General features: G+C 38.7%; 1 protein-coding gene and 1 non-coding gene across 6 annotated transcripts in view; one reads left to right on the forward strand and one right to left on the reverse strand.

Annotated features, from left to right (window-relative positions):
* The window catches only part of OXR1 (oxidation resistance 1), a 486,852-nt gene that overhangs the window by 174,477 nt on the left and 287,077 nt on the right, over positions 1–25,298 (reverse strand). The window lies entirely within an intron of this gene.
* On the forward strand, positions 611–751 carry LOC122451563. The gene has a single exon (XR_006272457.1). It is a non-coding gene; the product is annotated as a U4 spliceosomal RNA (small nuclear RNA).

Genomic DNA, 25,298 nt, shown 5'->3' on the forward strand with positions numbered 1-25,298 from the left:
GGTTCTCAACTGTTTACAAGAGAATGTCAGGCACTTCAGGTCTGACATCTTAAGTATACGGAAATCTTGCTTTACTTTCTATCTTAGATGCTGTCCCAGAGAGACCTGAACCACAAACTGGCTGCAAATGAATACTGCTCAAGCACTTACAATGGCTTTCTTTGAAAGACTAATGGATATTAGAAATCTATTCTAGATTCTCTAAATCATTATTAAAACATGAGAAAACAAACAAACAAATATATATGTAAAGTTAGCATTTGACTGGTGTTTCTTACCTACTGCAGCAGAATTATTACTGAATACATTGTATTTGTTAGTTATCTTTAGACAAAATTCAATTCAATAATCTCTTCCTCCAATTTCATCTCTAGAAGTATAAGATGAACTTCAAATTTTCTTTTTTCAAATATATATAAATGTATTTATCATTTTTTTCATACATACATACAGAAAACCCAAAGTTTCCCATCTGTCCTTTAGCCTGCTAGCATATATCCCTTTTACCCTTGGTAAAAGCACTCCCATTCTTGTATTTCCATTCCTCTCCAACACAACCCATGTGCTTTGAGGGTGACTGGCTTGACCTCCAAATTAAAGAATCAATGGTAGCTTTGCGCAGTGGCAGTATCGTAGCCAATGAGGTTTATCCGAGGCGCGATTATTGCTAATTGAAAACTTTTCCCAATACCCCGCCGTGACGACTTGAAATATAGTCGGCATTGGCAATTTTTGACAGTCTCTACGGAGACTGAATTAAAAAAAAAAAAAAAAGAATCAATGGTTCACACCTAAACTAATTGGCCTAACCCAGATCCAACCACAATATATTTCTGGAGATAAGGGTGGGCAAGTGCTCTAAGTTGATTAACTTAGGCCAAAGCTTAGGATTTTTGAGAGTAGGAAAGCTGTACACATTTTTGCTAAATGAGAGCATATATGAGATTCAAGCTCAAGATCACAACCATTCACAACAGACTGTTAGCTAATGCAGATCTGACATCTTAATCATAAAGAAACCTGAAAGTGGACTAAAGTAGCCATCCTGGGACTGAGGTGGGAAGCTCACAAAGAATGGGTTAGCACGAAAGAGGCAGAAACAAGTAATGCAGAGGGCATAACAATGGGTCCTTCTGCTGTCATTTAAACAGACAGATCAGGCCTGATAAAGACAGCAAGAAACTGAGACAAATTCAGGGCTTACCTCCAACACTAATTTCACCTCACATTCATGGAGATCACCAATCCCCTCTCTTAAAGGTGGTCCTTGGTTTTTTAACTAGTTATACCATTCTACAGTAGTTTACTTTTCATAAACCTCTGCAATAAACCTCTCCACATTGCATGGGAAAGTGGTGGCAAAGAAATCTTTATTAATTCTCTACTTTGAGTCAGGCATTCAATGTATACTATTTTGTTTAATTCTCAAAACTGAGAAGGTTGGGTTCTTCATTAACAGACATAGAAAATGAAGTTCAGAGAAAGATTCCCAGTCACACAGCTGTGAATCCCAGTGCTGGGAACTGAATCTCTGAAGTTCAGTTTCTTTCTATTATACGAGGTTGCTTTAGATAAGTAATACTGATAAATTCCAAACAAATAAAAACATTGAGATGTCATTTCATATGTAAGTTTTTGAAACATTAGCCAACACCTACCTCTTTACATTTGTATAAAACTTGAAGACTTAAAATTTTGTTTTGGAAAAACTGATATTTTTTCAGACCGTTCAGAAATAACTTCAATGTCAAAACAAGGCAGACAGCACTGACTTTTAAAAGGAGAAAAACATTAATGTGCTAAATCTGAACAGTCTGACAACTAGTAACTATTTTTCCTCAATCTTTATCCTCAGTAGGCTCATGTCTCAAATGATTCTTTATTAAAGAGCTGTTTTCAGAGTTTTTCCCCATCCCTCTAAGCTAGCCAGGGTCTCAGAGTTCAAATCTAAAGCACAATTCTTGGCCATTCTTCTGCTTTCTTATTGTAATTTTTCCCTTGATTTCTTGGCAACTTTCTTTTCCATAATAACCTTCTTCCCCTGTAGATAGAGGCCAGCTTCCTTGTCAACTTTTATATCATCTCTTTCTAGGAGGCAATGAAATTCAACTTTCCCATTTTTTTCTCTCAGCTTCCTGTTTCACTCTTCTTTTTAAATGCTTGTGCTCCTCCCTTCTCTAAATCTTCACAATATTACCCAACCTCTCTCGATTATTCATGTTGTCAACTAGCTCTCTCTGAGCTGCTTCTTAAATAGCAAAGTCATGTCTAAAGCTCTTGGTAATCATAAACTGATCACTTCAAGTTGAGTTCTATGCAATACAGAAAGCATGTTGGTGGTGTTGCTCAGTCACTAAGTTGTGTCTGACTCTTTGTGACCCCATGGACTGTAGCCTGCCAGGTTCCTCTGTCCCTGGGATTTGCTAGACAAGAATACTGGAGTGGGTTGCTACTTCCTTATCCAGGGGATCTTCCAACCCAAGAATCAAACCCGTGTCTTCTGCTTGGCAGGCGGATTCTTTACCACTGAGCCACCTGGGAAGCCCACAGAAAGTATTGGGTTGGCCAAAAAGTTTGTATGGGGTTTTTGGTAAGATCCTATGGAAAAATTCATTTTGGCGAACCCAATACAAAGCCACTGACTTTGTACTTCCAACACTATCTGAAATCTCAAGACAGACGCAGTGGAAGTAGCATTAATGGTTTTCCTGAATGTCAAAGTCAGTGCACACGAGGAGCAGAACTGGATATTCTCATTTATGCTGTTCACATAAGGGAGGGTGGATAACAGAAATGTGAGTCGTAATCACTGTAAGGGGTCACACCACCAGAGCCGCACCATGACAGCATATTGACAAGAATGCAGCAGCTGTGAAAATTATGTAAGGCCGCATTCAGCTGCAGTGTGTTCTGGTTATTTTAAAGCATTCGCACCTAGAGATATAAATAATATTTACCTTGGTAAAACAGCTCCCACACAGACATTTCACATTTGATTCTTTAAGAGGAAAACATCAAACAGGCTTACAAACATTTCACAAAGTTTTATAGTGTTTCTGGATTTCATAACAGTTTGGGATTGATTTAAATGGGCACTGTCAAACTACACAAATGTGAAATATGATTTACTGAAAATGATTCTAAAGTAGAAGGGTAGGATGTCAAAGTGAGAGTATTGATGTGAATATCAGTGGAATATGTATGGGGACTTTCTTGTCATTTCTCCAAAATTAACCAAATCAGTGAAATAAACAAAACAGAACTCTATTGACACTGTTTTAGCTAGATTTTATCCTTTCTGTGTTACATGATCTTATATCTCATAAAAAGTGTTTGGAAAGATGTCCTAGGCTGGTTATGTAGCATATAGAAATAAGTAGTTTAAACATTTAGTATTTAGTGATCAACTTTTTAAATTAGTTTTTAATTTTTTTCAACATAACACCTAATAGTGGTGCTAGTGGTAAATAATATGCCTGTCAATGCAGGAGATGCAAGAGACGATCCCTGGGTTGGGAAGATTCCTTGAAGTAGGAAATGGTAACCCACTCCAGTATTCCTGTCTGGAATATTCCATGGGAGAGGAGTCTGGTGAACTACAGTCCATGGGGCCACAAAGAATCGGCTATGACTGAGCATACAATGCCTAATAATCTATGAGAGTGACAGGGAAACAGTCAATCAATCTCTGTTGACTGGATTGTGAATCAAGAAAGTCTTTTGAAAAGTAACCTGGAAACATGTAATAATTTTCTAAAATTGTGAGTGGGTTACTTGAACTTGGTGATTCCCACCCTGATGAATTTATCCTAACAAAGGATATATTTATCCTAACAAAATCATAAAGAAGGAGAAACGCATAGGTTTAATTGCATGGATTTTGCTTAAAATACTGTTGTAGGTAAACATGAACAAACAAAATCTATGAAGTCCAATAACAGAGGATCAATTCAGTTGCAATATATCTATACTATATGATACTATATAATCATTGAAAATGATGCTGCAGAATCATATTTATTGGTACAAAAACATATATAGGAATATAGTTGTTATAAAGATTATTGTGTATATACTCTTGTGGTTGGCGTGTTACAGATGCTGTAGCAACAGCAGTGAATAAATCTAAGCATCCCAGTCCTTGCAGAGCACACATACTGCTGCTCATCTGAGAACCATATAACATCAACCAATTTTGTTAAAGTGTTGTGGCTCAGCTGGTAAAGAATCTGCTTGCCATGCAGGAGACCCCGGTTCCATTCCTGGGTCAGGAAGATCCACGGGAGAAGGGATAGGCTACCCACTCCAGTATTCTTGGGTTTCCCTGATGGCTCAGCTGGTAAAGAATCCGTCTGCAGTACAGGAGACCTGGGTTCAATCCCTGGGTTGGGAAGATCCCTTGGAGAAGGGAAAGGCCACCCACTCCAGTATTCTGGCCTGAAGCATTCCATGGACTGTATAGTCGATGGGGTCGCAAAGAGTCGGACAGGACTGAGTGACTTTTACTTTCACTTTCATACACAGATTACACGTAGTTAGAAAATCTGGCAAATTATTTAAAGTAGTTCTCTCTGGGGACTGTGTTTATGCTTCATTTCTTCTATTTGTTTATATTTTCTGGTACTTTGTATAATGAACACATAATCATGTTATTTTTAATGAAAAAACTGGGATATACAACAGCCAGCAATAACAAAAAATTGGTGAAAAAGAGCAATGAGAAAAGGCTGTCTACAGCAGCATGGGTGCAGCTAGAGATTACATTCTAAATGACAGACAAACACCATATAATATCGCTTATAACTGGGGCATCCCTGGTAGCTCAGAATCTACTTGCAATGTTGGAGACTCAGGTTCAATCCGAGTCAGGAAGATTCCCTGGAGAAGGGCATGGCTACCCACTCCAGTATTCTTACCTGCATAATCCCATGGACAGAGGAGCCTGGGGGACTAAGGTCCATGGGGTCACAAACAGTCAGACATGACTGAGTGACTAACACTTTCATCACTTATAATTGGAATCTCAAATATGACACCAATGAACCTATCTATGAAACAGAAACAGTCTCACAGACATAGAGAACAGACTTGTGGTTACCACGCAGGGATGGGAAAGAGATGGATTGGGAGTCTGGGATTAGCAGATGCAACCTAGTAGATATAGGATGGATAAACAAGGTCCTATTATATAGCACAGGGTACTATAGTCAATATTTTGTGATAAACCATAATGGAAAAGAATGTGGAAAAGATGTATGTGTGTGTATATATATGTGTGTGTATATATATGTGTGTGTATACATATATATCTGAATCACTTTGCTATACAGCAAAAATTAACACAACATTGTAAATCAACTCTACTTCAATAATATAAATTTGAAAAAAGAAAAGGTTGTCTAGTATTTAGGAAGCATGTTATTTTCTCATGATTCAGGTATGTTTCATTTACAAAAAATAAAGCCATTACGACCTCATAGACAAAAAGAAAAAGAAATGTCAGACTGGATAATTGTTCTCAATAGATGCCATTACTCTTTTCACCAAGACAACTCAGGAGAAAAATAAAATTAGCTTTTAGGTCTCATCTGTCACTGCTGTACATTTTATCACCCTTCTAGTTCAGTCTCCAGAATTCTAACTTTTCTGTAGGGGCCAGAGGTCAGAGGTCATGGAAAAAGCAGATGTGAGATTTCCAAAATGATGCAGGATAAGAAAAGGAGTACAATTTGTGGTGGACCTGATGAGTCATAAGCGAGAGATTCTGTACTTGGAGTTTTTCACTTCCTTATTCATAATTCCGCCAGGGAGGTGATCTCCACTTGTCACACATCAGCAATCATGGAAAAGGTATTTTGTTCATGTTCACACAGCTAGAAAGTGAGGAGACAAGGTCTGAAATCGTATCTGGTCCAAAATCAGGCCTTTTTTCATTACCTTGGTTGGCAGGGCAGAAGAAAACAAGGTATAATAAAGTCAATGACCTAAAAAGCCACAGAAATTTAGATCAGGAAAAGATTTTGTACATCATAGGTTTCAATTTCCTCATATTTAGAGATGGGAAGGCAGAGACTCTGGGAGGCTAAGCAACTTGTCCAGCATCATATTCTCCTAGCACTAGGGAGAAATGATCATAAAATATCATAGTGTGAGTCATTAGGCAATAATTCTACTTTCTTTTGGTCATTACTCAGTGGCTGTTTGCAAATTATTCGGTGATAACATATCATCCAGATATATTTCATGCAGTGAATTTCATTTACATTTTAATTGAAGATATACTGTGTTTATTAGCAACAGGAATGGAAAGTCACAAAAATTATTTTAAAAAAATATTTTGCTTTCATTACCCTTACTTAGTTTTCATTACCTTTATCAACTCTTTCTGAATACTCTGTGTTTTGAAGAAATGCATAATAGACTCAACTTTCAAATTATGTAATTTATTTACTATTCTGACAGACCAACAAGAGTTTCCCATTTAACAGCATTTATATTTAGTATTACAATGAATTTCTGCAGGCCAACTTCAGAGAAGTAACTCCTTATTTGGGTAATTATCTGGAAATCAGTTTATAGAAAACACCACAGACAGATGAAGCTAAAAAAATGTATTTGAACCCTTTCCTCACTGAGGTAAGCACAAAACAAAAGCCATGGCATCAAACAAGTGTCTCCTCTTTTTGAGGCAGCATCTTTATAAAGCACACAGTGCTGAAGAAATTGCAGAGCATCTGGTGAAGCCATGAGTAATCTTTTTAAAACCCGAAAACTCACCTGAAGTGTTTGTTCCACCTGTCTTGAATCTAAATAAATTCAACATCCCAGCTCTCTCTCTATGCACAGCATGCATTTCTAAAAGACAAAGTTCCCCCTTGCCTCTTCTTCCTACACCTTATGAGATACAGAGAGTGTGAAAACAAAATAATTGCAGGAGAGATTCAAGTTCTTAAGTCAAGTTTGTTGTGGCCAATTGAATAAAAATGAGATAGGCTGAGTCGAGGGTGGCATGTACTTGTCATGGCGCTTGGCAAGTGAGCTGTACAGAATCTGAAGCCCAAGACATTCAGGAAGATTCCCTCCTCAGCAGATGGGAATTCCAGGGCATGCGGGGACTTCAACAGAGTCCTAATAGGTTACCTGTCAAGGTTTGGGGCAGAAACTACCTCTGGATGCTTGCTACAAGGAATCTTGGTCAGCTGTATACTATTCCCAAAGAGGTAAAACAAATCCTTAGGAGCAAAGTGCTATCAGAACAGGATTATCAGGAGGGGCTTTGCAAAAAGAGTTCAAGGAAAGACCCTACCCAGTTTATGGGACAGACTTCTGCTTCCAGTGTAGAGCTCAAACCTGCTGACATCCCTGTTTTTTCGCTTAGGTTAATGCCCTTTCACAATCGCCCCTCCTCAATACTGCGGACCATCTAGGGCCACTGATTTTTCAACTTCAGTGTCAGTAAGAATTAACTGTTTGAAATACAGACTCCTGGGTCCACCCCAGAGATTCTAGCTTTCTCTACATTACCTTCAGTTTTATGTTTCTCGATGATTTTAATCCATGATGCCTTTTGAAATGGGGTGGATCTCTTCCCATTTTGAGAATTGGGCAAATCTCTACCAACTTTACTTTTATTATCTATTATGATAAAAAATAGTTGGATTTTTTCTGTCCCACTTGACAAACAGGGCTGGTAAAATATCAGAAAGTTTAATATGTTTTTTCCCAAGCCAACCATTGCCATCTTTTCCCCAATGAAGAATCATTGCCCTATTTCAAAGAAGCATGTATACAACCTGTGCTTGCTATTGATGTGGGTTTATTGGAATTTGGGAGAGGTGAGATGGAGACACACAAGGATGTAAGGAGTATCCTTGGTGTCAAGATGTAGGGGGCACCAGTGTTAATTGCAAGGTACAGTACATTAGTGATGAGATATCAAGAGAGTTGGGACAACTTGGACAGGAAGAAGATTATGATATGGATGGGACAGGGCTAACATTCAGCTAGTTTGTGTCAGAAACTTTTGTATTAGCCAATCTATAGCTACTGCACCCCTCCCCCAGCCAGCCCTCTCTCTCCCTCACAGTCCAGGCTCCCCAGTTTGGCCCCTCCAGCCAACTGATGACCCAGGAACTAAAGAATTAACAATCTCCTTGCAGGGGGCATCCAGCCCTGCAATTGAATTTGTTTGGTCTGAGATTCTGCCAAAGTGGCTGTTAAATATTTTGAATATCACTATTTTGAATGGGGCTAAAATACATAAATTTTCATTAAAATCAATTATTTTGATTGAGCATGAAAAGCAGGAGAGCCCAGATGAAGCCTGAATAAACCACCCAGCTTGATGTTACCTAAATTTGCAACTGTAAGAACTGTGAGCTCAATAAACAGTTGTTTTAAGCTAGTGGCTTTGGGGTTGGTTTGTTGTGCATCAATAGCTGACTCTTACAAGAGAGTTATGAACTTTTACTTCCCAGAGGAGGAAGTGGGAAGCTTCAAGAAGGAGGCACATGTCCTAGAAATGGGAGCTCATCTCTCATAATTTTCACAGTAACTCTATGAAGTGACTGTTATTCCCACTCTGAAAGTGAGAAAACAGGATTTAGAGACCTGAGATGACTTCTTCACCAGTTATAAAATCTAATCAGTGATAAAGCCAGAATCCAAAGTCAGTTATATCTGACTTCAAATCACTGATGTGAACCTCTGTAGTAACATGCAATATACTTTAGTTTGCTGATGTGTCTTCAGTTTTCAATTCAGTTTTTTAGTTATGTTTAAATTATTCCTTGATTTTTCCATCTTTATTGATATGGAGCATTTTCTCCTAAAGCAAATAAGAACTGTCACAACAAACATCCCATTTCAGATAGGAGGGTCTGTTACCAACATGAGTGACGCTGGACTTGACTGGTGCAGAGGACAGTGGCCGTACATCAGGGCTGTAAGTGTTGACCCTTGCCGCATTTTAGCTTAGCTCAGCTTGGTTGCTTGCAGAGATGGAGAATATATGCTGAGTCCCAAAGTATCCTATGTGATAAATTCAATAAATGGAATCTAGGGGGAAATATTTGCTTCTTTCTCTTCCTAGGAGCTATTTGTAATAAGGCAGTTACCAATAAATAAGCAGAATTTCATAAACCATAGTTTTATTGAGAGCCAGTATCTGCTACTTCTGTGCCTCAGATTAACATGTCCAGGAAATATTCATCATCTGACTTTGCTGTCAATGCCAAGTGATCATCATTTAGAAGAAATCTAGGCCAGAACAATAGCCTTTGAGGGTAACATAACCCTCAACTATATGCTTTATATACTTAAAATTTGATTTTAAACTGAGCACTAATGTACCACTACATATGGATTTATTTCCCATGCTTCAGCTACCTTATTACGGCAAGAAACTTAAATGGTTTCAAGTACTATAAAGGGGAAAGTTTCTTTAAATCCTACTGATCAGCTTTTCAGGTAATGGGTTATGTCTCTTTCTTTAGAAGAAGGAAAAAATTAATTAATTGAAAGGGCTCAATATAGAAAATGCTTCATTAACAACAATTAGAGTCAACACTAAAAGAAAAAGGAATTTGAGTTTCTGTGTGTGTGTGTGTGTGTGTGTGTGTGTGTGTGTGTGTGTATGAAGAAAAAGAAAGAATTCCAATTCATAGGAATTTAAATAAAAAAGAAAACCGCAGGTGGGTATTTGCTCAGACTGCTTCAATAGCTTCAAGGTTACAAAATTAACGAGGGAAGGGAATTGCTCAGTTTCAGATGAGAGAACGGGAAGCTGTGGCCTGAAGCTATGGAAGGAAAGCTCAGATAGCTGTTAGGAAACATAGTGAGTTAGAAAGAACATTTAGCAGTGAAGCATACACACAGCCAAGTGACTGTGAGGCAACACCAGCAAAGACACTGCATAATCAGTGAGGAAAGATTATATAAAACACGGGCCTGGCATTACATGGTCATCTTGCATAACAAGGGGCTTCTCGGCAGCTTTTGCTGAAGTCACTTTTTGTGTCTCTTGCTTTTTAAGGATGATTAGCTGTCCGACTATGCTCAGTTGTTGATGCATGATCTCAGTGAATAATGAGAATCTACGAATTAGGAACGACTCTGCTTTACAGAAGAAATAAATGGAGAGAGAGATGAAGTATTCAGCCAAGGTCATGCAGAATATAAAGGCAGAACCAGGATGTGAACACAGATTCTGTCATTTGATATCAAAGCTTACGCTTATCATTGAGTTCTACAGCTTCTGATCTTGAAGATGATAATAGAATTTGAAACATAAAAATGTGTATCCTTCAACACTACAGAACACTGGTTTGTTCTTCCCAGAGATGACTAAATCCAGAGTCTTAAATGAAAGCACAATACAAAACAGCTTTGCGCAGCCTCATTACTTTCTACCCGTCTATTGGGTTGGCCAAAAAGTTCGTTCGGATTCCCGAATTAACTTTTTTGCCAACCCAACAAGTTGTACCCACAGGCAAGTGACAAGGGCACAGAATGTTGGGGTTTTAATCCACTTCTTCCCATGCCCCCAGTCTACTTTTACTCTTTCCTGGACTTCACAAATGCTATTACTATCAAGAGAGCTCTACTAGGCAGGGGTCATGCCTAATGCTTCATAGAGTTCTCAGATCGTGCTGGTGCTAACAAGAGTATGCATTCTGCAGTAAGGCTCAGAGACTCGGCATCTTTGGGGAATTTTAAAATTAAATTTTACTGGCGTATAATTCCTTTACAAGTGTCTGCTGCATAGCAAAGTCAGTCAGCTATATGTATACATATATCTCCTCTATTTTGCATTTCCTTTCCATTTAGGTCACCACAGAGCATTGAGAAGTTGCCTGTGTTATACAATAGGTTCTCATTGGTCATCTATTTTATACACAGTAGTGCATATTTGTCAATCCCAACCTTCCAATTTATCCCACCCTCCTCCTCCCCTTGGGATCCATATGTCTATTCTCTATGTCTGTGTCTCTATTTCGGCTTTGCAAATAAGTTTATCTGAACCATTTTCCTAGATTCCACATATATTATACAATATTTGTTTTTCTTTTTCTGGCTTACTTCACTGTGTGACAGTCTCTAGGTTCATCCATATCTCTCTCTCTTCATACTGTTCATGGGGTTCTCAAGGTGAAAATGCTGACGTGGTTTGCCCTTCCCTTCTCCAGTGGATCATATTTTGTCCGAACTCTTCATCATGACCTGCCTGTCTTGGGTGGCCCTACATGGCATGGCTCATAGTTTCATTAAATTACATAAAGCTGTAATCCAATTCTTTGGCCACCTGATGTGAAGAGCTGACTCACTGGAAAAGACCCTGATGTGGGGAAAGATTGAGGGCAGGAGGAGAAGGGGCTGACAGAGGATGAGATGGTTGGATGGCATCACTGACTCAATAGACATGAGTTTGAGCAAACTCAGGGAGACAGTGAAGGACAGGGAAGCCTGGCGTGCTGCAGTCCATGGGGTTGCCAAGAGTCAGACATGACTGAGCAACTGAACAACAACAGCAATGTTTCTCTGCAAATGGCACTCTTTCAGCCATTTTTATGGCTAAAAAATACTCCATTGTATACATGTACCACATCTTTATCCACTCCTCTGCTGATGGAGATTTTGGTTGCTTCCATGTTCTGGCTATTGTAGATAGTACTACAACGAACACTGGGGTGCATGCATGTTTTTGAATTAACATTTTTCTCCAGGTATATACTCAGGAGTGGGATTTCCAGGTCATATGGTAGTTCTATTTTTAGTTTTTTAAGGAAACTCCATACTGTTATCCATAGTGGTTGTATCAATTTACATTCTCACCAACAGTGTAAGAAGGTTCCCTTTTTTCTACACCCTCTCCAGCATTTATTGTTTGTAGAGTTTTTGATAATGGCCATTCGGACTGGTGTGACAGTTTTGATTTGCATTTCTTTAATAATTAGTGATGTTGAGCATCTTTTCATGTTTCTTGACCATGTGTCCATCTTCTTTGGAGAAATGTCTATTTATGTCTTCCACCCTGCATCTGTTAACATGTCCACAAACTTTTTTTCTCATTTTAATCTCCAGCCAAGCTGAGAGAACTTCCACTGCTCTGCCTCTGTTCTTTATTAAACCTACAGCAGAATAGAACTTACTTTCCAAATGGACACTGCAAATTTTCCTCAGAGGCAAAGTCTTGGCTTAAATAGATGTGTGGATAACTTCATACTGCAGCTAATTTCATCTTCTTCCTAGAAGATTCTGCTCATGCACTTTTCCAACACAGCAATATGGCTTGAATCCTAGTTTGAGGGAACTCCCCAGATCATAGAAAACTGGTTTCCTTTCCACGGATAGTCATCCAGTCTAAGGAATGACACACTGATTTATATCTCATTTATATATCTATGTGTATGCTGCTGCTAAGTCGTTTCAGTCATATCTGACTCTGTGCGACCCCACTGACGGCAGCCCCCCAGGCTCCTCTGTCCCTGGGATTCTCCAGTCAAGAATACTAAGTGGGTTGCCATTTCCTTCTGCAATGCATGCATGCTAAGTCTCTTCAGTCATGTCTGACTTTGCGCGACCCTGTGGGCAGCAGCCCACCAGGCTCCTCTGTCCACAGGATTCTGCAGGCAAGAACACTGGAGTGGGTTGCCATTTTCTTCTCCAAATCTATGTGTATATATATTCCCCAAAGAAAAGATTCAGACATACGTGAACCATACCAGTATACCAGTAAGCTGAAGGACTTGTAGGACTTATGCCAAAATAAATAATAATTTAGAATTGCCTATGGTGGGCTCTATTCAATATCCTGTTAGATGAGCAAACGTAACATTTAAATATATTATGCCTATAGGTTTAGGTTTAGTCACTCAGTCGAGTCTGACTCTTGTGACCCCATGGACTATAGGTTCCTTTCTCCGTGGGATTCTCCAAGGCAAGAATACTGGAGTGGTTTGCCATTTCCTTCTCCAATATTATGTCTATAGCATCCTAATAAGCTGCAGTTTCCTCAGTATTGACATAGTTACCTCTTACTCTATGACAATGCTTCATTTCAAAGCAGAATATGTAGTTAAACTCAGAATTTGTCCTAAGTTATTTTATTAAGCTGATCATAAGCAGAGGCTAGAAAGTCTTCAGTTCATACTTAACTGAAACCTTGGGAAAAGTCCTTAGCATCATTTGAGAAAACGGAGTCTAAGACTCACTTATTACGACCAGCATTCTCATTTGATGCATCACATGAATAAGTACATTGGCATCAAGAGAGTCAATTCCTAGGTAGGTTGATAAAAAATCCAGGGTCCTGGAAGAGGAAAAGGGGTCTGGAGCACTGGAGAAGGATTAAAGGGGTCAGGGGCTCTCAAGGAGAAAAGGACAAAGGTTCTTTGCTACATTGCTTTGTCTTAGTCAATGTAACAATGTATCTTGCTGGAAGACATGTTTCTCGGTAACAAGAACCTTCTGATTAATCCTGTCATCTTAAAATGTATATTATGTGAGTGGGTCTGGTAGGACCTTTTTATTGTTACTTCTAAGTGAAGAAGAACTAAAGAGCCTCTTGATGAAAGTGAAAGAGGAGAAGAGAGTAAAAAAGTTGGCTTAAAGCTCAACATTCAGAAAACTAGGATCATGGCATCCGGTCCCATCACTTCATGGGAAATAGATGGCAAAATAGTGGAAACAGTGTCAGACTTTATTTTTCTGGGCTCCAAAATCACTGCAGATGGTGATTGCAGCCATGAAATTAAAAGACGCTTAGTCCTTGGAAGGAAAGTTATGACCAACCTAGACAGCATTAAAGCAGAGACATTACTTTGCCAACAAAGGTCTGTCCAGTCAAGGCTATGGTTTTTCCAGCGGTCATGTATGAATGTGAGAGTTGGACTGTGAAGAAAGCTGAGCGCGGAATTGATGCTTTTGAACTGTGGTCTTGGAGAAGACTTTTGAGAGGCCCTTGGACTTTAAGGAGATCCAACCAGTCCATCCTAAAGGAGATCAGTCCTGGGTGTTCGTTGGAAGGACTGATGCTAAAGCTGAAACTCCAATACTTTGGCCACCTGATGTGAAGAGCTGATTCATTTGAAAAGACCCTGATGGTGGGAAAGATTGAGGGCAGGAGGAGAAGGGGACGACAGAGGATGAGATGGTTGGATGGCATCACCGACTCAATGGACATGGGTTTGGGTGGACTCCGGGAGTTGGTGATGGACAGGGAGTCCTGGCATGTTGCGATTCATGGGGTCGCAAAGAGCCGGACACGACTGAGCGACTGAAATGAACTGAACTGAATCTTGTTAATTTAAGATGTATGTTGTGGGAGTGGGTCTGAAAAAATTATATAAGGCCTGGATAAGACTGGCTATGGGGGCATTCTCTGCTCCCCTTCTGATGTCTATGTCAGAAGCTTTCTCTGACCCTTTTCTTACTTTAATAAAACTCTTCTACTAAAAGCTTTTGAGTGATCAAGCCTGGTCCCTGGTCCCAAAGCTAAATCTTCTTTGGAGATCATGAATCCAACATAGTTCACTGTAAGCTATCAGCATTAGACCTGATGCTATCAAAAAGCTGATTTAGTAAAATGTGCATTCAAAGGAAAATACTTTTATGTGGGCAACTGAGGTTTTTTTTCAGGGCATTAGCTACTCTGTAGCAAATTTCCAGTTCTAGAGCATGATATGGCAGAAGCCACTGTTCTAGAAAAGGAAATTTACTCAGTGTATTTAGTTCTGTTTATTTTACTCATATTGTATATTACTGCATAAGCCAAGAATGAATATAGATGATAAATAGATAAATACATTAAAAATATAGATATAAATTATTTTCTCAAGTTATGGAGATATTAAACAATACATATTGGCAAATTGTTTTTAACAGACACAGGAATGAATCTAATCTAATCTAAATTAATAATATATTAATTTAATAAATAGTTTGTATAAGCAGAGTTTATTTTTCTACACCAAAGGTATAGAAAGTATCAGATAAGTAGATAATCACCTAAGTAGATAATCAGATAAGTAGAAAAGCATCAGATAAGCCCGCTTTCTGACAACGATACTTACTATTCCATATTTATCAGCATGGTGCTGGTTGTTTTTCACAGGAAAGAGACTGGAAAATTATTTCCACTGAATATGGAAATCGTGAATTCCCTCAAATAACATGCCAAATTTGTTTTCACACATTTTTTCATTTTAAACACCAATGTAAGAACAAATAAATTCAAATAAGGATGGAGATGCCATGCTCCTCTTTTGTAAAGATTCCTGATCAGATCTGCAGTTGTTACAAAATGACAACTTAGAGAAGTGTAGGTACAGTGACGCTTCTTCCTAAACACTGCTAGGAAGCTTGCAGGAGACATTCTTAGAAGGGCAACATATGGATACCACCTCCTCAATGCAAGTGTTGGGGTAAAAGAAAAGGGAGGAAATGTAGCGGGTACCACATGGCCCTTCCTCTTTCAGGAACTGCCAGGCTTTCTTTGGCCCTTAATCACTGAAGTTCAGTGGTGAGAGGGAGAAAAAAAGAACCTGTGGTTCAAGGAAGGAGTGGGTGATGCCAAGGAAGGCAGGAGTATTATTAAATGAGCTCTTGATGAAGAAACACGAAGTTCACAACCAGATACTCACAGGGTCTGCAAGAAGCAGGAAGATGGCCACTAGCGGAGCAGGTCTGAGTGATGTCTACAGAAAAGCACTGACGTTTATCTCAGTTCTTCATTTCTACGGTAACTCCATGCATTTGTGCATTAAGAACTGAACACACATAAAGAATCTTTGTTGTGAAATTCAGCTTGATTCTAATTCCCAAATGGCTCCAGGGACACAAGTAACACAGAAAACACCAACCAAAAAAATCCCTGCTGTGATTAAATAAAGACACCTATCTCACTTCTTTGAACAAAGCCAGTTATGACTAATAACTGAAACAGGTACTCATCTTTAGCATTTAATAATTCAATGTCTAGATACTCCTGACATGGATCAAGATACGACAGAACTCTCTAGGGTCACAAGGATACCTTGGGACTTGAAAGGCATTAAACATGTTCATTCTTCCCCCAAATTCTCCTCCTATCTGAAAATTCCCCCCTATCTGAAATAAGGAAACAAACATGCCCAGATACCTCTAACTTCCCACCTGTTCCTCTTTCCATCTCTCACGTCTCTACATCTGTTCCATCAACACACTCTTCAAAAAGATTCTGAATCCATTCACTTCTCTCTCTGTGACTATCACTCTACTCCAAGTTACTACTTCCCTGCTACACTGAAACAGCATCTTAGCTGGTGTTTCTGCTTCCAACCTTGTCTCTAACAATCCATGTTTTACATACACTAACTATATATACATGTATTCACATACACACACTATATATAATTAGGTTCAAATGGTGGCTGCTAAAACTCTTTACTATGGTCTATAAGTTCCCTTATGACCTACCTCAACTGTCCCTGGTAACTTCATCCACTCTCCCTTCCCTCACCATGGTGGCCTTTTTCCTTTCCTCCTATATGTGTAGCTCATACCCACCTCAGGACCTTGGCATTTGCTATTCCCTCCATTTGGGATTCTCTACCCCCTGAAGTTTACATGATTGGCTTCTTCCATCATTTAGGTCTTAATTCAAAAGTAACTCCTTGGGCAATGCTTTCTTTGGTGGCCCAATCTGGAGGATCCAACCACCATTTACCTTTCTCTATGATGTTGTCATATTAAATTTTAAAAAAATTATTACTATTTTTATTGAGCTATAGTTCACATAATATAAAATTATTTTAAAGTGAACAATTCAGTAGCATTTAGTTCATTTGCAAGGTTGTACAGCTAACTTCTAACTACTTCCAAAATATTTTCATAGCTCCAAAAGGAAATGCCACATGTATGAAGAAGTAGCTCACCATTTCACCTGCCCCAGCCCCTGGCGATCAATAATGTATGTTCTATCTCTATGGACTGACTTTTCCTACACATTTAATATAAGACTCATACAATATGTGACTTACTGTGTTTGGTTTATATTACTTAACATTAAGATTTTCAAAGTTCATCTACCCTGTAACATGTATCAATATTTCATTCTTTCATGGCTAAATAATATTCCATTGTATGTGTATACCACAGTTTGTTAATCCATGCATCTGTTGATGGACATCTAGGTTGTTTTAAAATTATTTTTAAGTGTAATTTATTTGAAATTATCATGCTCACTTATGAATTTACTTGTTTATCATTTGTATCCCTCTACCACTGGAATGCAAGTTCTATGAGGTCAGGGACTTGCCTGTTCATTACTCTTTCTGCAATAAATCACTACTGAATAAATAAATGGCCAAACTTAAATTCTATCCAAGTTGGGGGATTTATCATCCATGGATTTCCTCTGTAGCCCATCATTTATACCCTTTCTTTTCCTGCTGGTACAATAAGGAGAGCTCTCTCTCTGTAGAGCTTCAGCCTTCACTGCCAGAATCTACACCAACTTCAGTATTTCTAGATAATCTGTAATGTTTCTCAAACTTTTCTGACCATAAAATTCACCTGGCTGAATATTAAAAATACTCTTCTCCTCTGAATATTGATTCAGTAGGTTTGGAGCACCTAAGTCTATATTAAAATGCTTACAGCCATTGTCACAATCATGGAACTTTCCAGGATATGCTTATGATCATGCACATTTGGGAACACTAGCTTACAGCAGCAATTTTCAACCACATTTTGCATAGAATTACGTGAAGAGCTCTTAACAAGAGTCAATGCCTTGGTCCAAACCCTAGATATTCTAATTCAATCTGGGGGTAAAGGCTGAGCACTGGGATTTAAAAAATCTCACCCCCCCCCAAAAAAAACCCAAAAAAACAAACAAAAAAATCTTCCCAAGCGGTTCTAATGGACAGGCAAATTCAAGTACCGCTGGTTTAGAGCACTGGTTCTCAGCTTGTCTGTTCACTGGCATTACCCGGGGAAATTTTTAAAGTCCTGAGTTTCCAAGGTCTTGACCCAGACAAGTTAAATCAGAAAACCTGGGAGTGACATAAACGACTTTTTTAAAAAGCTTCTTAGAAAGCTTTCTACTTTTAAGTAATTGTAGAGTTACAATAAAGTTGTGATAATGGTACAAAAGATTACCATATAGCCTTCACCCAACTTTCTCTAATATTAACATCTTATATAATCATAGTACTATTATCAAGATCAGAAAATTAACACTGATAGAATATCTTAGCTAATCTATGTCTTTTTCAAATATCACCAGCTTACTAATGTGCATTTTCTGGTTCAGAGGACTCTGCATTAGGTCATGAAAACAAAGGTGAAATTCAGGCTTCCCTGGCGGCTCAGTGGTGAAGAATCCAGCTGCCAGGGCAGGGGACTGGGATGGGTTCAATCCCTAATCCAGGAAGATTCCACTAGCCCAGGGAGCAACTAAGCCTGTGACCCATAAGCACTGAGTCTCAGCTACCGAGCCCACATGCCATAACTATTGAAGCCCATGCTCCCCAGAGAGTGTGCTCTGTAACAAGGGAAGCTAATACAATGAAGAGCCCGCGCACCGCAACTAGAGAGTGGCCCCGGCTCGCCACACCTAGAGAAAAGTCTGTGCAGAAACAGGGACCCAGCACAGCCAAACTAAACAAATAAACAAGCTTTTAAAAGACAACACTCGCCTAACATAAAATGCACTAAATGAAGCGCGCCTGCCAAGCATTTCACAGATGCCACTCAACTGGATCTGTCTGGTGTCCTCTCGTGATTCCACTGGGTTATAACCTTTCCGGAAGCATGCCACGCAGGCGATACTCTAGCTCATCTTAATACATCATACTGGGTGTACGGGCTATTAATACGACTTTCTATGAGTATGAGTACATTTAAAAACTCCCCAGGTGATTCCAATATGCACTCAAGTTTGAGACCCATTAACACAGAAGAGATCATTGTGTCTCCAGAATCTATGATAAGTTGATAGATTCTGGGATTTGAATATTACAGAGCGGAAAATAAGAAAAAACATCCTGGGATAATGAAAACTGATGATAGAATATAAATGGAAATATAAATATTATAAATATGAATAACTGACACCTAGGCCTAAAATTTTTTATTGAGTGCTCCCTACACATCAGGCATTGGGACACAAAAATATATAGGACATAAACTTGGCCCTCAGGGAACTTAAGGTAATGGGGAAGAAAATATTTTTATAATGAAACATCAAATGCTAATACAGAGGTATTATGATGGCTTTCTGGAAGTGATGTTACCTTAACTGAATCTTAAAAGAAAAGACAAAAGTTAAGTGAAGAAAAGTGAGGATAATAGCCTTTAGGCAAATGAGGAATTTTATGAATAAAGAATTGCAGGCAAGAACAGCAAACTTCATAGGTCGGGGGTAGAGTGGACTATATACATTTTACCCTTTATATAGTATAATTTAAACATATATGTATAAGAAAATAAAATATATAAGAAAAATAAGACATATATAAGAAAAATATATTTATATATATAAGAAAATGAAGATATATATATAAGATATAAGAAAAATAAAATAAGAAATTGCAGCAGAACAAAATAGCATTAAAGTTTAGCTTGGATTGTGTCTTTTAATATGTAAGACTTTAGGGTTATTTTTCTCTAAATAAGAATACATTTCTAATTATGCTTATAAACAGTTTTTCTCCCCTTGGGTTTAGAAACATTTTCTTTCCCAAGATGCCAGTAAATCTTTATAAAACACTAACTACACACCCAGTATGCTGATTGGTACCAAGGGGCAATCAAGAGGAGAATAAAATGGAGTCTTTGACACCCAGGTTGCTACCATTTACTTGGAGAGACAAGTTCAGATGATCCACCACCCATGTCGAAAGTCAGGCTTACAGAAACCATGTGGAACCAAAAAAACTGAGAACCCATCAATGTCACTACTGTTAAGAGACATGAAATATTCATACTAATGAACTTAGCACATTTCAAATGAATTTCACATCTGAAAACCTAAGGTTAAATATAGGCTCTGTTATCTTCGTGCCCTGAAAAATTTATATATTCTATTTTTCAGAAATGCAAGAGTCACTGAATCCTCTCTCAGGAAGATACAGAGAATAAGTGGAGTTACAATGCACTTTTACTTTCTGGTCTTTCACAAATATATCTGGCCAATTAGCCCCTAAGTTGACAGAGGCTATCGGCTGAGTGGTAAAGAATCCACCTGTCAATTCTGGAGACTCGGGTTTGATCCCTGGGTCAGGAAGATCCCCTGGAAAAGGAAATGGCAACCCACTCCAGTATTCCTGCCAGGGAAATTCCGAGGACAGAGAAACCTGGTGGGTCACAGTGTAGAGAATCGCAAGAGTTTGACACAACTTGGCAGCTAAACAACAACATTTATCAAGAAGGCTTAATACTGAATCTCTCTGAAGTCCCTAATGGATTTTTAGGAGGCCTGAATACACTGATTCAACTTTGTATTTTAAATGTAGCAACAGTTTAGGCCCGAAGTCCACATATATACCCTGCCTAAGAATAGAGAAGAGAGCTGCCCACATAGTATATTCCTATGGAACTTGGGGGACATAATCAAAATGTATTTGCTTGATAAACAGAAACCGGACTATTCAGAAGAGATTCATGAAAGCACCACGCGGTTCCTTATCTCAGCGGCAGCTCCTCTGGCACGGTTCAGCCATGCACTCTCCTTACAGACAAGCCCCAAAAGGGGACAGCAGTTTATTCACCGAAAGTAAAGCTTCCGCATCTCAAATGATGTATAAATCCTCCCAGGTTTCTGAACAGAAGGATTTCCCTAGTACGAATGTTTCCCCTAGAGCAAAGAAATCCCTCTCCACCTCTATGACACTGAACTCAGATGTGGCTTCAGCATTCTATTAATAAACTGAGCTGTTATCACAAACACAGACCAGAATTCAAGTGGTCAGTGAGCTTTTCATTTTGGCCTCTAAGGGCCCCAGAGTGAAACTGACGCTAAGCAAATAACTAAGTGAAACTTTTATATTTTTGTACTTAAAAATACATTTAAAATGCACTCAAAAAATACAAAAATCCTTTGTACCCAAATGTGTTTGAAGAGAAGAGGACTTTAGAGTGGTTTTCCTAGGCTCATTTCTTTTCTTAATCATTATGCTTCCATTAAATTTTGCCTAGTTCAACAAGAAATGTTCCCTAATGGCAACAGTTACTGAACACGACATAGCTGGTTGTTGGTTGGATACTATATTTAGCTATTTCCTAAAATAAGTATAGTACTTTGGGATGAGTGAATTTTCTGGATAATTTACAAATGTATTTTAAAATGTAATTTCTCCTGATGGTAAACTATTTGAATTCTATTACTCCAATTAAAAGCCCAAGTAAACAAAGGTACAACAGAATGTGGCCACAGAGAAAGAAAAGCTTCATTTGGGGACTGGGAGAAGGTTTCACAGGAGAGGTAGCATTTGAATGAAGTTTGAGAGCATTAATAGGTTCTAACTTACCTGAGGGTTAAAAGAGGGATCATTCTAGGATAAAGAAACAGCTGAGTGTTTAAATGTAGCGATAGCTGTTTGCTGCTCTGCTTGGGCAGTGCCGCTTTCTTTGGCTTATCAAACATGGTAGGCAGTTGGATTCCATTCATTCATTCATGGGTGAATGGATGAGGCTTCCTGAGTCTTTCTAACAAGAATATGGACTGCTGTCATGTTATATACATTCTGGCTTTTGTTCTCTATCTACAGTGGAACTTGAGAGTTTTGAGAGCTGTGACTACAGTATCTTTCTGCACTGGAATTCTTTCCTTAGAGACAGAGACAGAAAGAGAGCAGTCTGAATATCCCATATGAGCAGTGGAACCTAGGACTAACAGCACAGGTTTCCAAGTCCCATTTCCTTGGCAGCATTGTGACTTTCAGTAGATATTTAAGCAATTTAAGCCATGGTTTTCTCATACATAGTACAGGAATAATGGCAACCTCACCCTCATTGCACAGTGTTGTTGTAAGAATTAAATTAGATATCTACGGAAAGTTTAGTAGCACGGTGCCAGGCAAATAGGAAGAATTCAGAACCACCAGTTATTTTTTATTCAGGATGACCACACTAAACTATGTTCTTCCCAACAAACAGCAGGAGTAACAGAACACAGGATCTCCCATGTAGACAGTGAATAGTTGACCCTTTTTCCTTTATTTATATCTTCAGTTTTTGACCTGAGTAATTATACCGTTTGACAGACAGTAAACACTTTACCAGTTAATCCTAAAGGAACTCAGTCCTGAATATTCATTGGATGCTAAAGCTGAAGCTCCAACACTTTGACCACTAGATGCAAAGGGCTGACTCATTAGAAAAGCCCTGATACTGGGAAAGGTTGAAGACCCGAGAAGGGGACAACAGAAGGTGAGATGGTTGGATGGCATCACCGACTCCATGGAGATGAGTTTGAGCAAGCTCTGGGAGTTGGTGATGGACAGGGAAGCCTGAGGTGCTGCAGTCCATGGGGTTGCAAAGAGTCGGACACAACTGAGCTAATGAACTGAGCTGGAACATTTTACAAACACGGCATTCGTAAGAAAGAACCCTTGGGGTCATGTGCAGAAATGAAACTCCAGAGTTTAAAAAAATAGAACTTTCCCAATCATGCTCACACACATTTCTTAACATTCATTTATTCACAAAGCCAGCAGATATTCATTGAGTGTTTCTTGTGTGTCCAGCCCTGAGCAAAGTGCAGGGGAGATGATGATGAACCAAGCAGCCTTGACTCCTGACTTCCTGGGGATCATAGTCTAGAGAAGGATGAAAAGTCACGTCAGAATGTCTGACAGGTTTCATAGTGGAAAAATCCAGCATGCCCTGGGGGTTCTGCAGTGTGGTCCATGACATCACCCCGCTTCATGGAGCATGGGTTCCGTGCCACGGCTCCAGTTTCCTGGAGGAGATGGATGCCCATGGCTGAGTTTACATCACGGCTGTGTTGTTTTTCCAGGGATGGCACCTTTGAAGCAGGTGTGTTCTTCAGCAGAACCCGTGACTAAGGCAGGTGTATTCTTCACTGCTGCTTTAATATATTCATGAGTGTGCTGGGGTTATTTTTATGTTGTGATTCTAGTGAGGGGGAAGGATTCCGTGATTGATGTTTAGACAAGCAGTTCTTTTTCTGCAGCTGGTTTTAGGCTGCCAGAAAATGGTGCATCTTTAAAAACATCCACAGACTACATCACCTCTGAATCCCCAAATATTTTGAGAACTCTAAAAATCACGTCCGACTCTCTCCACATTAATAGAAGATGACAAAGCAATAGGCAGCACACATCCCACAAATATATTCAGCTCTTTTACGCGTAGCAATTTCCTAAACACTACTTCAAGGCCCCACATACATAGTACACTAATAAATTAAAACCCCTTAGCTGGTTATCAATTCATTGTTGAGACCACAGTGTATATTACTTTTTAATTCACCACTCTTTACTGGTTTGTGGGAAAAGTATTATTTGTTCATGTTTCTCATTCAGTTTTTTATATAAAAATTTTTATTGTGGTAAACACTTACCAGTGCATCTACCCTCTTAGCAAAACTTCAAGTGCACTATATAGTACTCTTACGTACAGGCACATTTTTTATAGTTATTTCCTCCACAGTCTTGTAATTTTCCTGCTCTCTCTTTTTTATATGAGAGATTAGAAGATGTTTAGCCTTTAAAGCAGGAGAGAGACAAAGGTGAAATTAAAACGGAAAGTTGCTGGTCAGTCCCTGTTTGTGTCCACTTGTGTAACCAGAGGAACATGATGGCTTGGTGGGAGAAGCAGTGGGCCAGGAGCCTGGAAACAAGATAAGTAGCACTTAATCTGGGGTAAGTCCCATGAGTTCTCTGACTCAGGTTTGCTTATGGCAAAATGAGTGAGTCAAATTACAGAACTGCTAAGATATAAAAATGAACAATTCATACCACTTCAGATCCACTAGGATGCCTATGATTTAAAAAAAAAAAAGACAAAAACAAGTGTTGGCAGACAATGTAGAGAAATTAGAACTTATGTGCATTGCTGGTAGAAATATAAAACTGTACACTCGCTATGAAAAACAGTATGGTGTTTCCTCAAAAAATTAAAAATAGAATTATCATATGACCCAGCAAGTTCACTGCTGCATATATACTTAAAAGAACTGAGGACAGGAACAAAGACAGTTGTACATATGTGATGATAGCAGCATTATTCACAATAGCCAAAAGGTGGAAGCAACCCACTGTCCATCGATGGATAAATGGATGAACAAAAAGCAGTAAATGCATACATTAAAATATCATTCAGTCCTAAAAAGGAAGGAGATTGTGACAAATTTTACAGCATGGCTAAACCTTGAAGATGTTATGCTAAATGAAGTAAGCCAGTCACAAAGGTTCTTACATGAGGCACCTAGAACTGTCAAATTCAGAGACAGAAAATAGAATGAATGATGGCTGTTAGGGGTGGGGGCAAGCTGGGAACAAGGAGTTATTGTTTAATTAGTGCAGAGTTATAGTTTTTCACTATGCAAAGTGTTCTGGAGATGAACGGGGTGATGGTAGCACACTCTAGTTTGTATTTAATGTCACTGAGTTGTACACTTAAAAATAATTAAAATGGTAGTTTTTTGGTTATGGGTATTTTACCACAATTTTTTTTTTTTAAATAAGTATACTTTACAACCACTGTGCTAGAGCCTAGGAATGCAATGATAAAAGTCTCAAAGAAGGAAGTGTTTAACAGAGAAGAGTGCTAAGTAAATAGACATTCAAAATAAAAGCGAAGCCTGTCCTGCTGTGGAATTATGTAAGAGGGGAATTACCAGAGACAGCAGAAAGCAGAAGAGAAATGGCTTTGGTAAGTTGGGGTGAGTGTTAAGTGCGCTGGTGAAGAAGTGCACAGGCCTTTGGGTAGAAGGTTAACTCACAGAAATGACACAAAAGACTCAATACCTATTCTGCTGAAATGTAAAGTGTGATGGATTTAACATTTTTCTTCCACATAAACTGTACCAGCATCATTCAATAAAATTTCCTTCCTTTACCTCCTGCTCTGTGATGCTACCTTTCAAAACTAAAACTTTTAATGTAAATTAGGTCAGTGTAAGGCTATTTACTCTGTTTCTACTGGCCTAATTGTTAGATAAATATATTGGTGTACCACTGTCTCAATTATTATAGGTTTAAGGGATGCCTTAGTATCCGGGAGGACACCATTATTTTCATTCCTTTCTTTTTATAATGTCCATACATTTCTTTTTTTTTATTATTAAT

The sequence above is a fragment of the Cervus canadensis genome, chromosome 12 (assembly GCF_019320065.1).
Source record: "Cervus canadensis isolate Bull #8, Minnesota chromosome 12, ASM1932006v1, whole genome shotgun sequence".
Classification (NCBI taxonomy): Eukaryota; Metazoa; Chordata; class Mammalia; order Artiodactyla; family Cervidae; genus Cervus; species Cervus canadensis.